Consider the following 14,550-nt stretch of genomic DNA (forward strand, 5'->3'; position numbering starts at 1 on the left):
GACTTGACACATCTGTCGAAATATTTATATCATATTTTGGGTCCGATACGAAATGATTAATATTGGCCCATTCCTTCGGGATCTGCTCCATAGAGGGTCAAACGTTTGAATAACCTTAACACTAGTCAAAATATATTAAGATAATCGAACATAGGCTGAGGGTATATCTCTGGCGGCAATACCGACTGATACTTTTTAACTTGTCTATATGGAAATCAGTAAAGAAAGTCTTAAAGTCGGGTGGGACCGACTTTATGATACCCTACACCATATTGCTAATTTAGTAGAGCTCCATATAACAATTAAAAGTTTTTATGGGAGAATTCAATCATACACGCTATGATTATTATTATAATTTAAAGTTCAAAAGGCTAAATATGCCGAAATTTATTTAAATTCGGACTTGTATTGTCAATTTGATATATGGGATATATGGGTGCTATATCCAAATCAGAACCGATCTTGATTAAATTTGGCAAAGATGTTTCTGAGCTGTATTTCATATATTTCCCTGAATATCGTTGTTATGGAGTGCATATTATGGCTGTGGGTAACAAATATAGCAAATCGGATGAACGGGAGCTATAGCTATATTTGAACCGATCTTCACCAAATATGACGTACTAGCTTCTAGACTCAATTCGGTGGTAAGTGCCAAATTGTATCCCGTTTGGGCAAATATTAGACGTTTGGTGCACAATAAAAAGTAAATCAGACGAAGTTATATGTGGGAGATATATCCAAATCCGAATCGATCTCGATACAATTTAGCAAAGGTATTTCTGAGCTGTATTTAATATATTTCCCCAAATATTGTTGTTACAGAGTGCATGTTACGGCTGCGGAGGACTAAAGTAACAAATCGGATGAACAATATATATATATATGGGAGCTATAGCTATATCTGAACCGATTTCGATCAAATTTGGCATACTTATTTGCAGGCCTAATTTGATTGTATTTGCAAAATTCCATACTATTCGGTATTACACGTTTGGTGCACAATAAAAGCAAATCGGACGAAGGTATATAAGGGAGCTATATCTAAATTTTTACCGATTATCCCCAATTTCAATAGGGTTCGTCCTTGGGCCAAACAAATGATTTGTGCAAAATTTCATCTGGATCGTGTAATAAATGCGAACTGTATTTTGTTCACAAAAATATATGGACAGACGGACGGACGGACTGACAGACGGACGGACAGACGGACGGACATGCATAAATCGACGGAGAATGTGATTCTATGCAGATCATCAAAAGGAACTATGGGTCTATCTCGTTTCCTTTTGCCTGTTACAAACAAATGCACAAAGACACAATACCCTGACCACCTTGTAGTGTAGGGTATAAACAGCAGATAATCTTTTCTAGAAATTCTAAAAATTTAAAACCCGCACAAATTTTGCCATTACGAAAAATGTCAAACATTTATCTCAATATTTCATAAGATATTTTCACTAAATATTATTTTTTTATATACATACATACATACATACATCCGTCGTACATATACATGTACGTAAGTATGTACATTAACCATGACACTCATATTTTGTTTGTCTTTTGGCTAAAAAACACATTTGTTTTTGTTTAAAATAAATTTTCATTTTATCCCCATCATCATCAGAATTATTATTATTGTTGTTGTTGTGGCTGTCGTTCAACGTCGTTGGAATCGTCGCCATTGTCATCATCGTCATCATCACGAAAACAAATGTAGATTTATTATGGACGTGGTATTCATTGAATCTTGGGGGAAAATATGGCAATTATGACGCCAAAGATAATGATGATGGTAATAACGAAGAAGTGGTAATGCTGATGATCCTAATAGTGATAATGATGTTGGTATTATAACATTTTGGCACGCTTTTTTATACCCTCCACCAAACAAGGTATGGAGGGTATATTAAGTTCGTCATTCCGTTTGTAACTCATCGAAATAATCATTTTAGACCCAACAAAGTATATATATTCTTAATCAGCGTAAAATTCAAAGACGATTTAGCCCTGTCCGTCCGTCTGTCCGTCTGTTGTAATCACGCTACAGTCTAAACGAATTAAGATAGGAAGCTACAATTTTGCACAGATCTCTCATTTGTCTGCAGGCAGGTCAAGTTCGAAGATGGTATATCGGTCCACGATATCGTATAGCCCCCATATAACGGTACCCCCGATATTCGGTATTTTGATGCTTTTATCCACATTTTTCAACGGAATTGTCTGAAAATCCACACAAGGAGTTCCTTGTGGGTACTTTATACCTCGGCAGAGAATTATCTATATAGGTCCACGATATCGTATAGCCCCATATAACGGTACCCCTGATATTTGGTATTTTGATTATTTTATCCACATTTTTCAATGAAATTGTCTGAAATTCCACAAAAGGAGTCCCTTGTAGGCATTTTACCCCCTCAAAAAGAATTGTCTATATATGTCCACGATATCGTATATCCCCCATATAACTGTACCCCCCGATATTCGGTATTTTGATGATGTTAGCCACATTTTTCAATGGAATTGTCTTAAAATCCACACAAGTAGTTCCTTGTGAGTACTTTACCCCCTGAAAGAGAATTGTCTATACAGGTCTACGATATCGTATATCCCCCATATATCGGTACCCTCTGATATTCGGTATTTTGATGATTTCAGACACATTTTTCAACGGAATTGTCTGAAATTCCACACAAGGCGTCCTTTGTGAGCACTTTACCCCCTGACTTAGAGTTGTCTATATAGGTCCACAATAGCGTATATCCCCCATATATCGGCACCTTCCGATATTAGGTATTTTAAAGATTTTAACAGAATTTTCAATGGATTTTATTTTTTTTGAATATTTTCTAATTCGTTCCAAATGGTGGAGGGTATTCAAAGTTCGGCCCGGCCAAACTTACTGCTTTTTTACTTGTTAATAGTTTGAGATATATCAAATATTATTTCTCTGTGAGAAAAATGGGAAAAAGTTGGCACTTCTGGTATAAAAAATATACTCAAAAATCAAAACCCTGGCAGATAAGTTTCGAAAATCTTTATTTAAATTGACAGCGACTGGTCTGGGAAGACTAAGGAAAATATTGGCTCCTCAGCGAAAAATCAGCCATTAATGTTTTGATTCGCACCAACACTTCGTGTTAGGCTTTTTTAGTTCTCAAAATATAATTTTTTTTCAGTTTGACAAAAACCTTTTTAATCAAAACTTCATATATTGCACTAAATTGTCAGACTTTCAGGCTTTTATATATATTTTTCAAGCTTTTCCTGCTACGCAAGTTATAATAGGAAAATTTTTACTTTTAACACCAACAAGTTTTGAAAATCTGTTATTTTGAAGGTTACCGAGGAGAATATTAGTGAAACCTTTTCACAATGGACCCACATCTAATTTTTCTGCCTATTTCCATGTCGCTGTATGTAAACCCTGAATTTCAGTTGTATCCTTTCATCCAATACAAAATTTAGTAATATTTAGTACGCAAATCCAAAACTATGTACATGTCTCCACTCTAGACACCAACAGTCATCCAAAAATAGTACTATTTAGTAATTTTCGAACAATTATAGTAGACCTCTGCAAAACCACCACCAGATCTCAATCCCAGATACCAACAGAGACCTCAATATCAAATTTGGGATTCCAGCTCTATTCATTCACTCAATACCAAATTTGGTAACACCCACAGTAATCGCAATATACATTTCCACGGTTTCAGCTCTATCTTTCACCCAATATCTAATAACACAATTTTTAATACTCAATATCAAATTCCGAATCTCATCTCTATTTCCTCTTCAAATACAAAATGTAGTACTATTTACAGCTCTATTCCTTCATCCAATACCAAACTTAGTACTAAGAACATTTCGTGCAAATATAGCACAAATTTTTAAAACCACCTCCAAATCTCAATTCCATATACCAACAGAGACTTCAGTATCAAATGTGAGAATTCCAAACCTATCTAAGCTTAGAAAAATGTAGTACTTTCTGTACAAATATGGGACTCATTTTATTTTGACCCGTTGTGGGGGATGTACCAGAAGGAGTGGTCCGATATATAACATCTTCACACTTCATCTTGTGTTGATAGGAATATTGGAACGTAACGAATTTAAAAGGAATAGGATTTATAAGCTTCATGGTTATTTAAAATTTTTACCCTTTTGTGATGATACAGTCTGTCCATGCATTCTTGTGGACAAAATGCAGGTCGCATTTATTATCCGATTAAGATGAACAGTATTTGTTTGGTCCAAGGACGTACCATATTGAAATTGGTAATAATCGGATCAGATTTAGATATAGCTCCCATATATCTTTAGCCTATTTCTGGTTAATTGTGGACCAAATGACCAATATAAGTCCAAATGACTTGTATTTTGTTACATCTCACCGAATTCAGTCTAACCGAATTCACATATAGCTCTAGCTCCCATATATATATTTTATCCGATTTGAGGTTTTAAGCCCCTCACATGCGTAGTATGCACTCAGCAAGAATGATATTTGGTATTGGACATACAGATATCATTTGGTATCGGAAAATACCTCTGTGAAATTTATCGAGATCGGTTCACATTGGGATGTAGCTCCCATATATATCTTTATCCGATATCAAGTTTATTGTGCACCAAATGCCTAATATCAACCCAAAGAGACTGAATTTCGTCATTTATGACAGAATTCATAATATAAACCAGTACTTTAAATTTGGTGTAAATCGGTTCAGATATAGCTAAAGCTCCTATATATATGTTTCATCCGATTTGGGGTTAAAGTTCTTCACAAGTGTAAGATGCATTCCACAACAATGATTTTTGGTTCCATATATCAAAAACAGCTCTAAAATAAGTGTATCAAATTTTGTCAAGATCAGTTCAGATTTTGATATAGCTCCCATATATATCCTTAATCGATTTCGGATTAATTGTGCACAAAATGATCAATATCACATTCGTAATATATATTCGACAACAATAATGTTTGGTGCCAGATATCTTATAGAGTTCGGAAATACCTCTGCCAAATTTTATCAAGATCGGTTCAGATTTAGATATATATCCCATATATACCTTTAACCGATTTCGGGTTAATGGTGCACCAAATGACCAATATCTCTCCAAAAATCCTGAATTTTGGTACATCCGACCGAATTTAGTCTAGAAGCATATCGACTTACTTCTTCTCATAAGTTATAAGGATGGAAATTAATCACAAAAAATCAAAGCGTGGAAATATATCTGATATCAATACCAATAGATATATTTTTGCTTGTTTTCGCCTAAAATGTAATCCCTGGATAAAGAAAATAATCCGTTTCAATTTTGTTCACATATTTGTGAGTCATTTATTGAAAACTCCAACAAATTGTTGGCATCACTTTTACGACCCTGATATGGGTGCTTAAGGATTTTCCTCGATTGTAAGAAGACGTTGACCACAACAAAAATGCAGAAAGAAGAAAACAAAAATAAATACACACACCATAAACAATACGCCTTAAGAAAAACGAAAACAACAAAGAGATACAACAAAAAAAAAAAACATCAGGTCATAAAACATAATGGCAAACAAATTTGGCAAACGTTTTCAATTTTCTGGTGATAAGCAGACGCACTGCCAGTCAGCGAGGCAGCCAACCAAGTCAGCCAGCTGCTGGCTGCCTGGCTGGCAGCATGCAGAGTCGTCATGCAGACATGTGGCATTATGGCTCATCGTATTCGCATTTAACGTTTTTCTTTTTTGTTTATTCTTTCGTTTTTAGAATTTCCTCTCTGGCATGACTGGCGCACCTTGGCCACCCGCCCCCTCCGCAAGCAGACACCCAGAAAACTGTATTTTTTTTTCTCCAAAAAGAACTTTCATTTAAAATTTGATTTTTGTTGTTGCTACCACTGCTGTCTTGTGCTCTCTTGTAATAACAAATAAATTTTGTGTGTGTTCTTTTATCATTACCGTTATATCTCAACAAACAAGTTTCCGTTTCCGTTTCAAATTTATAGTTTGGGTTTGGTCAGGATTCACTTTTGCGGAGTACTCCTCGTTTACACTGGCAGACATAGAACATTCAACACACACCCATTCACAAAAAAATTTCGTTTTGGGGGTATTGTTTCGTTTGCTCTCCTTTTCTTTAATCAATCACACGCACGCACGCACGCACGCACACACATTCATATTATATTTGAAGTTATAACTGGATAAAATATTAAATTTTGAAAAATTTCACTTTTTCATTTAATTTTATTTTTTAATTCCTTAGATTTTTTTCCTTGGCAAAAAAATATGTGGGCGTAACACACTCGCTTACTTTGTGCCCTTTTTTCGCTGGGATATTCGAATCACTCCCAACACGATTTTAATTAAATTTTAAATTCCTTTACCAAAACACACGCACACACCCATGCTCGCGTGCACCCACACATTCACTTTGGTATTTCCTTTACAATTTTTGCACCGAAGAGCTACAACTTTTTTGTTGTACACATGTAGTTGTTGTTATAGTAATCCGTTTTTGGTTTTGTTGTTTTTTTTTTTTTTTTTCTTTTGATTTTCACTATCCGTTTTTGACGATGCGTTATCCGAAGCCAACACGTCCGTAACCGTAAAATGTCTATAAAAAACTGACTGTCTCTTTTCGTGCTGAGTGTAATTTTTCCGTTACTTTCGCTGCTCAGTTCGGTAGATTTTCCCTTAGTAGCCAATACCTAGAGCGGGGTCTCTTCCACCAAAAGCAAAGAAAAAAGTTCTATGCCAAACAACAGAATTACACACTTGACATTCTTAGGGGCGACGCTTTCATTCTATCGTGACGCCAATGCGCTGCCTTTTTGGCACCACATTTTACGTTGATGGAAAGAGAAATGCTCTTTGCAATTTTAGTAACTCTCTTTGCTTTCGTAATAAAGAGAGACAGTTGTTTTGTGTGATATCCTTTGGAAAATCCTGTTTGCATTAACAGGTGATTTACGATGAAGTTTGTGCGAAATCCACGAGATTCGAGAATTTTGGTATTAAGACAAAGGGGAAGATAGAAGACCAATGGAAGGGTTGAGGATGAAAGTGGCCTAAGTCAAGAGAAGAAAGTAAGAAAGTATCTGTAGGTTTTCGACATACCACAAACATTGGGGAGAGTAGGCCTAACCAAAAAAAAAAAAAAATAAGCCTCCCTCGTGTCTACTTCAGTGTTTTCCATGCTAGTTCTGAAATTAATCTATATCTATAAAAGAGGAAAATGTTTGTATGTTTGTAATTTATGGACTCGAAAACCGCTGAATAGATTTTTCTGAAAATTTCCATATATACTGCAACATCGCCTGAAAGTAACTGAAAGTAACATTAGCTATATACATTTTTGAATTTCCACTTGGAACTGGAGATATAGCATCAGAATCGGAGGTACCTCCCAAAAATTTACATTTTATATGCACATATCTATTGATTGGTTGAAGATACAGTCTCCAAATTTGGAATACGTAACGGAATTTGGAACAAAAATAAGTTTGCCAAATTATATTGTAATCGGTTCAGATTTGGATATAGCTCCCATATATATTTTCGACCGATTTCGTTCATTTGATGCCTCAAACACAATATGAATGTTCGATTCCAATGAAATTTGGAATGTGTGACGGGATTTAATCCGAAAATAAATTTGTCAAATTATATTGAAATCGGTTCAGATTTGGATATAGCTCCCATATATATTTTCGGCCGATTTCAAGCATTTGATGCACCAAACACGCAATGTATCCCCAATTTCAATGAAATTTGAAACGTGTGAAAGATTTTATCTAAAAAATTGATTTCCCAAATTATATTGAAATCGGTTTAGATTTGGATATAGCTCCTATATACATTTTCGGCCGATTTCATGTATTTGGTGGACCAAACACGATATGTATTTCCAATTGTAATGAAATTTAAAATAAGTAACGGAATTGGGAGCCAAAATGAATTTGTCAAATTAAATTGAAATCGGTTCAGATTTGGATATAGCTCCCATATATATTTTCCGCCGATTTCACATATTTGATGCACAAAACACGATACGTATTTCCGATTCCAATGAAATTCGGCATGAGTGGCTAAATTTGGTACAAAAATAAATTTGACAAATTATATTCAAATACGCTCAGATTTGATTATAGCTCCCATATATATACTCAGCCGATTTCACATATTTGATGCACCCAACGCGAGAGAGACAAAATCTGGCACCAGAAAAAATTGCCAAATTATATTGAAATCAGTTGAGGTTTGGATATACCTAACATATATATTTGGGCGATTTCATATATGTTATGCACCAAACATGATATATATGACCGATACCAATGAAATTCTGAATGTGTGGCGGAATTTGGTTATATATATATATATATATATATATATATATATATATATATATATATATATATATATATATATATATATATATATATATATATATTATCGGCCGATTTCACATATTTGACGCACCAATTTCAATGAAATATGAAAGGTGTGGCGGAGTTTGGTGTAAAAGTATTTTTTTTTTTAAATTATATTTAAATCGGATCAGATTGGGATATGATTTTAATACGAACCATTGACCTACAACGCCTTAGGCTAACACTAAAAAACAACACAACAATTGATTTGAAATACGCTTATTCTATATGCATGTAGTGAAATAATAGACTCACTGACCTCATATCTTGAGGGTCAGTCTTGGTGCGTGGCATGTGAAAAGGCTGGGTTTTTGGAAATTCCTAATAAAAGCGTACGAAAAGTACTGAAAGTTGGATAATTTATATTGGACAAATGGAATGAGCTACAATTCTGAAATTTAGAATGAAGTGTAGGATAGATGTACCAATTGGCTTTTTTAAATCGAACTTTAAATTTAAGACAAATTTTAAAATGTTACTAAACTTCTAAAATGGTACCAATTGATACTATGTGACCTGATAGGGTTAATTTAGAATTTATTCGCTGTTGATGGTAGGTTTGTGTTAAAGAAATGGTCTTGGAAATGTGCACTACAAGTGCACGAAAAGTACTAAATGGAACTATATTTTGTACAATCTGGTATTGGGTAGACAGATAGGGCCTGAAATCTGAAATTTCGTATTGGGGTCACTGTTAATGTGTTACCTGGAAATATATGGAGGTGGTTTCGGAATTGTGTACTATAATTGCACAAAAAGTACTAAATGGTACTCTATTTGTTATTGGGTGAAGGGATAGACATAAAATTCTTAAATTTGAAATTTCGATGACTGATGGTATCTGTATTCTTAGATTTGGCGATGGCTTGGGTGTGCGTCATATATTTGTGAGAAAAGTACCAAATGGTACAAAATTTTGTATTGTGCCAAATTTGATATTGAGGTCTCTGTTGGAATCTAGGATTTAGATATGGAGGTGGTTTTGGAAATGGGTACTATAGTTGTAGGAAAAGTACTTAATTGTACTAAATTTGGTATTGGGTGAAGGAATATAGTTGAAATCCCAAATTTTGATATGGATGCCACTGTTGGTGTCTGTGGTTGATAGAAGGAGTTGGTTTTGGATGTGCGTACTACAAATGTACTAAATGGTGTAAAATTTTGTAATTACGAAAATTATGCGTACAATGAACGTACGAAAAGTGCAAAATAACGTTGGGTGTTGGGATAGACATGAAATTCTGAAATTTGGTATCGAGTTCACTGTTGGTGACTATGGTGCAGAGAAGGAGGTGGTTTTCGACAAGCGTAATTTAACTGTACGAAAAGTATGGTAATCAATTTGTGATTGGGCATAGCTAGAATGTTGAAATTAGATATGAAGGTTGGTATACAGTTTTGAGAGAAGGAGATGGATTTCAAAATGGGTACTATGAAAAAAAGTCCACGTTTGAGTCTCCGAAGAAATTTCAAACTTCTTCTTAGAAAGTCCACGTTTGAGTCTCCGAAAAACTTTCGAATTTCTTCTAAAAAAGTCCACGTTTGAGTCTCCGAAAACTTTCTAATTTCTTCTTAAAAAGTCCACGTTTGAGTCTCCGAAAAACTTTCAAATTTCTTCTTAAAAAGTCCACGTTTGAGTCTCCGAAGAATTTTCAAATTTCTTTGAAAAAAGTCCACGTTTGAGTCTCCGAAAAACTTTCGAATTTCTTTTAAAAAAGTCTATGTTTGGGTCTCCGAAGAATTTTCAAATTTCTTTTTAAAAAGTTCACGTTTGAGGCTCCCAAAAACTTTCAAATTTTTTCCTGAAAAAGTCCACGTGTAAGGCTTTGAAATTTCTTCTTAAAAAGACCACCTTTGAGGTTTCGAAAGACTTTAAAATTTCTTCTTATAAAAGTCCAAGTTTGAGGCTGCGAAAAACTTTGAGGCTCTTCTTAAAAATCGGCCTTTAATGTTTTAAAATATCTTTTTTCTTAAAGAAAAGATAATAAATAAATATAGTAAATAAAATCCAAGCTTGAGAACTCTAAAAACTTTGATATTTTTGTTTCTTAAAAATCCACGTTTAAGACTCCAAATGACCTTGAAAATTTTTCATAAAAAATCCACGCCCCAAATGAAAAATATTCCTAAAATATCCACGAATGGCTTCATTGATTCTAGAAAATATATTCTGAGTCCAGGGAAAAAGCTCACGTTTGGGGCTCCAAATGAAAATATTCCTAAAATATAAAAAAATGGCTCTATTGATTCTAGAAAATATATTCTGAGTCCGGGCGAAAATATTCCTAAGTTTCTGAAGATTCTTAAAAAATATGGCCTTTTATGGCTCGGCCGATTATAAAAAAACGAAAAATTTGATGGCAATGGTGGTTTTCAATCCACCAGAAAAAAAAAAAAAAAAACAATCCAATCCAGAAAATAATTTAGGAAAATCCATGTGTTATGACTTTAAAGGCTTTTAAAAATGGTATTTAAATCCAAGTTTCCAAGACTTTTTAAAAACAAACCCATATTTAGTGACATTGGTGGTTCATGTTTTTTTTTTTTTATAAAATAAACCTTTGTTGTCTCTGTTGTTGAAAAATATTTTTTTTAAATACACGTTTGGGGCTTTCATGGGCCTTCAAAAATCTGTTTAATCATGGGTTAATTTTACGACATCCCTCCCAGAAATTTTTTCTCAAAAGATAATTGGAACTGTCCCATTCGGTCTTGTGATTGCTCGAATCATTGTGTTCTCTTAAGAGGGCAGAAAAACGTGCACCACTAAATGCGGACATGCGCACTGCTCACAAATTGTCAACTCACTTCTGAGCAGTCCAAAAAGAGATATAACCAAAATGTTTGCAAACAGAGCAAAATTGTGCGTAGGGCAGTCAGGTGGCCAAGAAGAACACGTTTTTGCAAAATCACTGAGAAAAATGAGAGGGAAAACATATGAACTGAGGAAAAACAAACAAAAACGATATGGACATGGAAGACGACTCTGTGCTGCCCTACACAAAAGAATGTTATGATAGTAGACAGTAGGGGAAAGCCAAAAGTCGGGCGGGCCGACTTATATGATATCCCTCACTTCTATGCATATTTAGTAGGGCTCGCATAAGAAAATATATTTTTTTTTTTTGAAGTAGATCATACCACCTATCAACATTTGGCTTTAAAGCAGTTATAATTTGGTTTCATAGGGAACCAATATATGGGAGGCATATCCAATTCTGAATCTATTTTCACTAAATTTGACGGAGACATTTTTATACCCTCCACAATAGTATGGAGGGTATATTAAGCTTGTCATTCCGTTTGTAACATCTCGAAATATACATTTTAGACCCCACAAATGCTTGATCAGCATAAAATTGTTGATTTGCAATATCCGTCCGTCAATCCGTCTGTCCGTCTGTGGAAATCACTTTAGCTTCCGAACGAAATGAAGTGAGTTGATAAAAATTTACTCAAATTTACCCCGTCTACGTATAGCCTCCATATAACGGAACCCCCGATATTCGGTATTTTGATGATTTTAGCGACATTATTTACCGGAATTGTTTCAAATTTGGTATTTGAAGTTCGTAATGGATACTACATTCTAAGCCATGTAGGTCCACGTCTTCATATAGCCCCCATATATTTTGATGATTTTAGCGACATTATTTACCGGAACTATTTCAAATTTTGTATTTGAAGTTCGTAATGGATGGTACAGCCTATGACAGATAATTGTCTGTGCGAGTCCTCGTATAGCCCCATATAACGGAATCCCCGATATTCGGTATTTTGATGACTTTAGCGACATTATTTACCGAAATTATTTCACATTTTGTATTTGAAGAAAATTGTCTGTTCAGGTCCATGTTTTAAAGCACCCATAGTACCTCCCTATATTCGGTCTTTTCATGATTTTAGCTACATTATACAGAGATTTTTTCAAGTCTTCAAGTCGCCTTTGAATATTGTAGTTCCACGTCGTCGTATAGACGGTAATATACGGCTGCATTCGGTATTTTTAAGATTTAAACAGAATTTTTAACGGATTTTATTTTTTTTGAAATTGCCAAATTTGTACCAAATGGTGGAGGGTATTCAAAGTTCGGTCCGGCCGAACTTACAGCTTTTGTGCTTGTTATCTTTTATACCAAATAACATTGCTATAGAGTGCATGGTATCACTTCGAGAAGGATTATATTAAAAAAAATTTACATCGGAGCCGAGTTCCACCAAATGGAAACGTACGTCCCAAAATTCACTTCGTTTGGGCTGATATAAGCTATTATTTGCACTATAAACCTGACATCGGATTGAGTATATATATGGGAGCTATATCGAAATCTTAGCCGATCTCGATCAAATTTGAAAAAGACATTTCCGAGCTTTATAAGATAGCTGGTACCAAATATCATTGAATCCATATTACGAATGTGAGGGATTTAAAGACCAAATCGGGTGAAGCATATATATGAGAGCTAAAGCTATATCTGAACCGATTTTCCTCAAATTTGATTCCAGACTGCATTCGGCCGGATGTGCCAAAATTCAGGTCATTTGGACTGATATTGGCCACTTGGTGCAAAATTGACCCGAAATAGGTTTAAGATATATATGGGAGCTATATCTAAATTTCAACCGATTCTCACCAATTTCAATAGAGTTTGTCCTTGGGCCAAACAAATTTTGTTTTGAAAATTTCATCTCAATCGGATAACAAATGCGACCGGCATTTTGTTCACAAGAATACATGAACAAACCGACGGACTGACATGCATAAATCGACTCAGAGAGTGTTTTTATGAAGATCCTCATGGCAACGCCATAACTTTTGACAGAGATGTCAATGACATACCGCGTTTGAAGCGTTAGTCCCAACAGATTTTTACCATCAACCAATACGCGCCACGCGAGCGCTCTGAAATAGTTGAAATTTACAAGAAGTCAATTGTGAAAACTCAACGTGCTTTTAAAACATTAAAACATGTGAGAAGTGCGCCTTCTAAGAACACCATTAAGAGTTTATACGAAAAATTTTCGACTGGTAAGGCTCTTTCTAATCCGAAGAGGCCATATAAAAGTCGACCAAGGCGATCGGCCGAGAATATCGCTGTCGTACGAGCCAGTGTTGAGAGGTCCCCAAGAACATCCCAAACACGCCGTTCTCAGCAGTTGGGCATGGCTCGGTCCACTTTACAACGGATTATTCGCATTGATTTGCATTTTTTCCCGTACAAAATTCAATTGACGCAAAGAATGTTGCCTGCGGACAAGGCTCGTCGATTGGAATGGGCCCAAAGCGCCCAAAGGACCGTCGAATATGGACAATCCTGTATTGGTGTATTTGTCATTATCTCCCCCAATACAAACAAGTGCACAAAGACATAATGCCCTTACCACTATGTGGTATAGGGTATAAAAAGGATGACCGTGTTTATGGAACACACGTTGTTGCTGTATTAGCAACAACCTAAATACGAGCTATGCAAACTATGTTATTCTCTTGTAACAGCCATACCGCAGTCAATGCCGCAGCGTTGGCAACGGCGTTTGGTGTAGGTGCCACCAAAAGAAACGGGAGAATATCACAAAAAGGCCGAGAGAAGAAAAAACAAAACGAATGAGAATATCATCATCACGAACAGCAGCAGTCAGTGGCAGTGTCGTGACAATAACAACAACTTGAAATTTATGATGGAGACCAGTAGCAACAACAACACCAACAACAACAAAACTTTGTAACGCATGGCGGGTACAAGTGTCATGGCATGGCATGGCTGATGATGCTGCTGCTGACCGAACGACCGACACGTTCAAGTGTCCTTAAAACAATTTGCATGTGAATTTGAGTGTGTGTGTGTGTGTGTGTTTGTATGTATGTATACTCTGTATAACTGTGACATGTAAACACAACGTAAGGATATCGTGTTACGAGCCTGAGTCGATTACGCAGTTGCCAACGGACGCACATTTCAAAATTGAAAAAAAATAGACATTTTACCGGTAGACGTTATCGTTTTCAAACACAAATACACACACACACACACTCACTCATACATACATACCAATTATGAATGGACATACAATTTTTGTCGCGTTTGTTTTCCTCCCCAGTTGTAGGCG

The 14,550-nt window shown here is 35.4% G+C and overlaps 1 protein-coding gene across 1 annotated transcript in view; it reads right to left on the minus strand.

Moving 5' to 3' along the window:
- Positions 1–6,600, minus strand: part of LOC101890545 (uncharacterized) — a 189,712-nt gene extending 183,112 nt beyond the window's left edge. Inside the window, exon 1 of the mRNA XM_059118946.1 lies at positions 5,966–6,600. The gene's annotated coding sequence lies outside the window, so the exon portion shown is untranslated. The remainder of the gene's footprint in view (positions 1–5,965) is intronic.
- Positions 6,601–14,550: the final 7,950 nt, after the last annotated feature.

Source organism: Musca domestica, unplaced genomic scaffold, assembly GCF_030504385.1.
Source record: "Musca domestica strain aabys unplaced genomic scaffold, Musca_domestica.polishedcontigs.V.1.1 138, whole genome shotgun sequence".
Taxonomy (NCBI): domain Eukaryota; kingdom Metazoa; phylum Arthropoda; class Insecta; order Diptera; family Muscidae; genus Musca; species Musca domestica.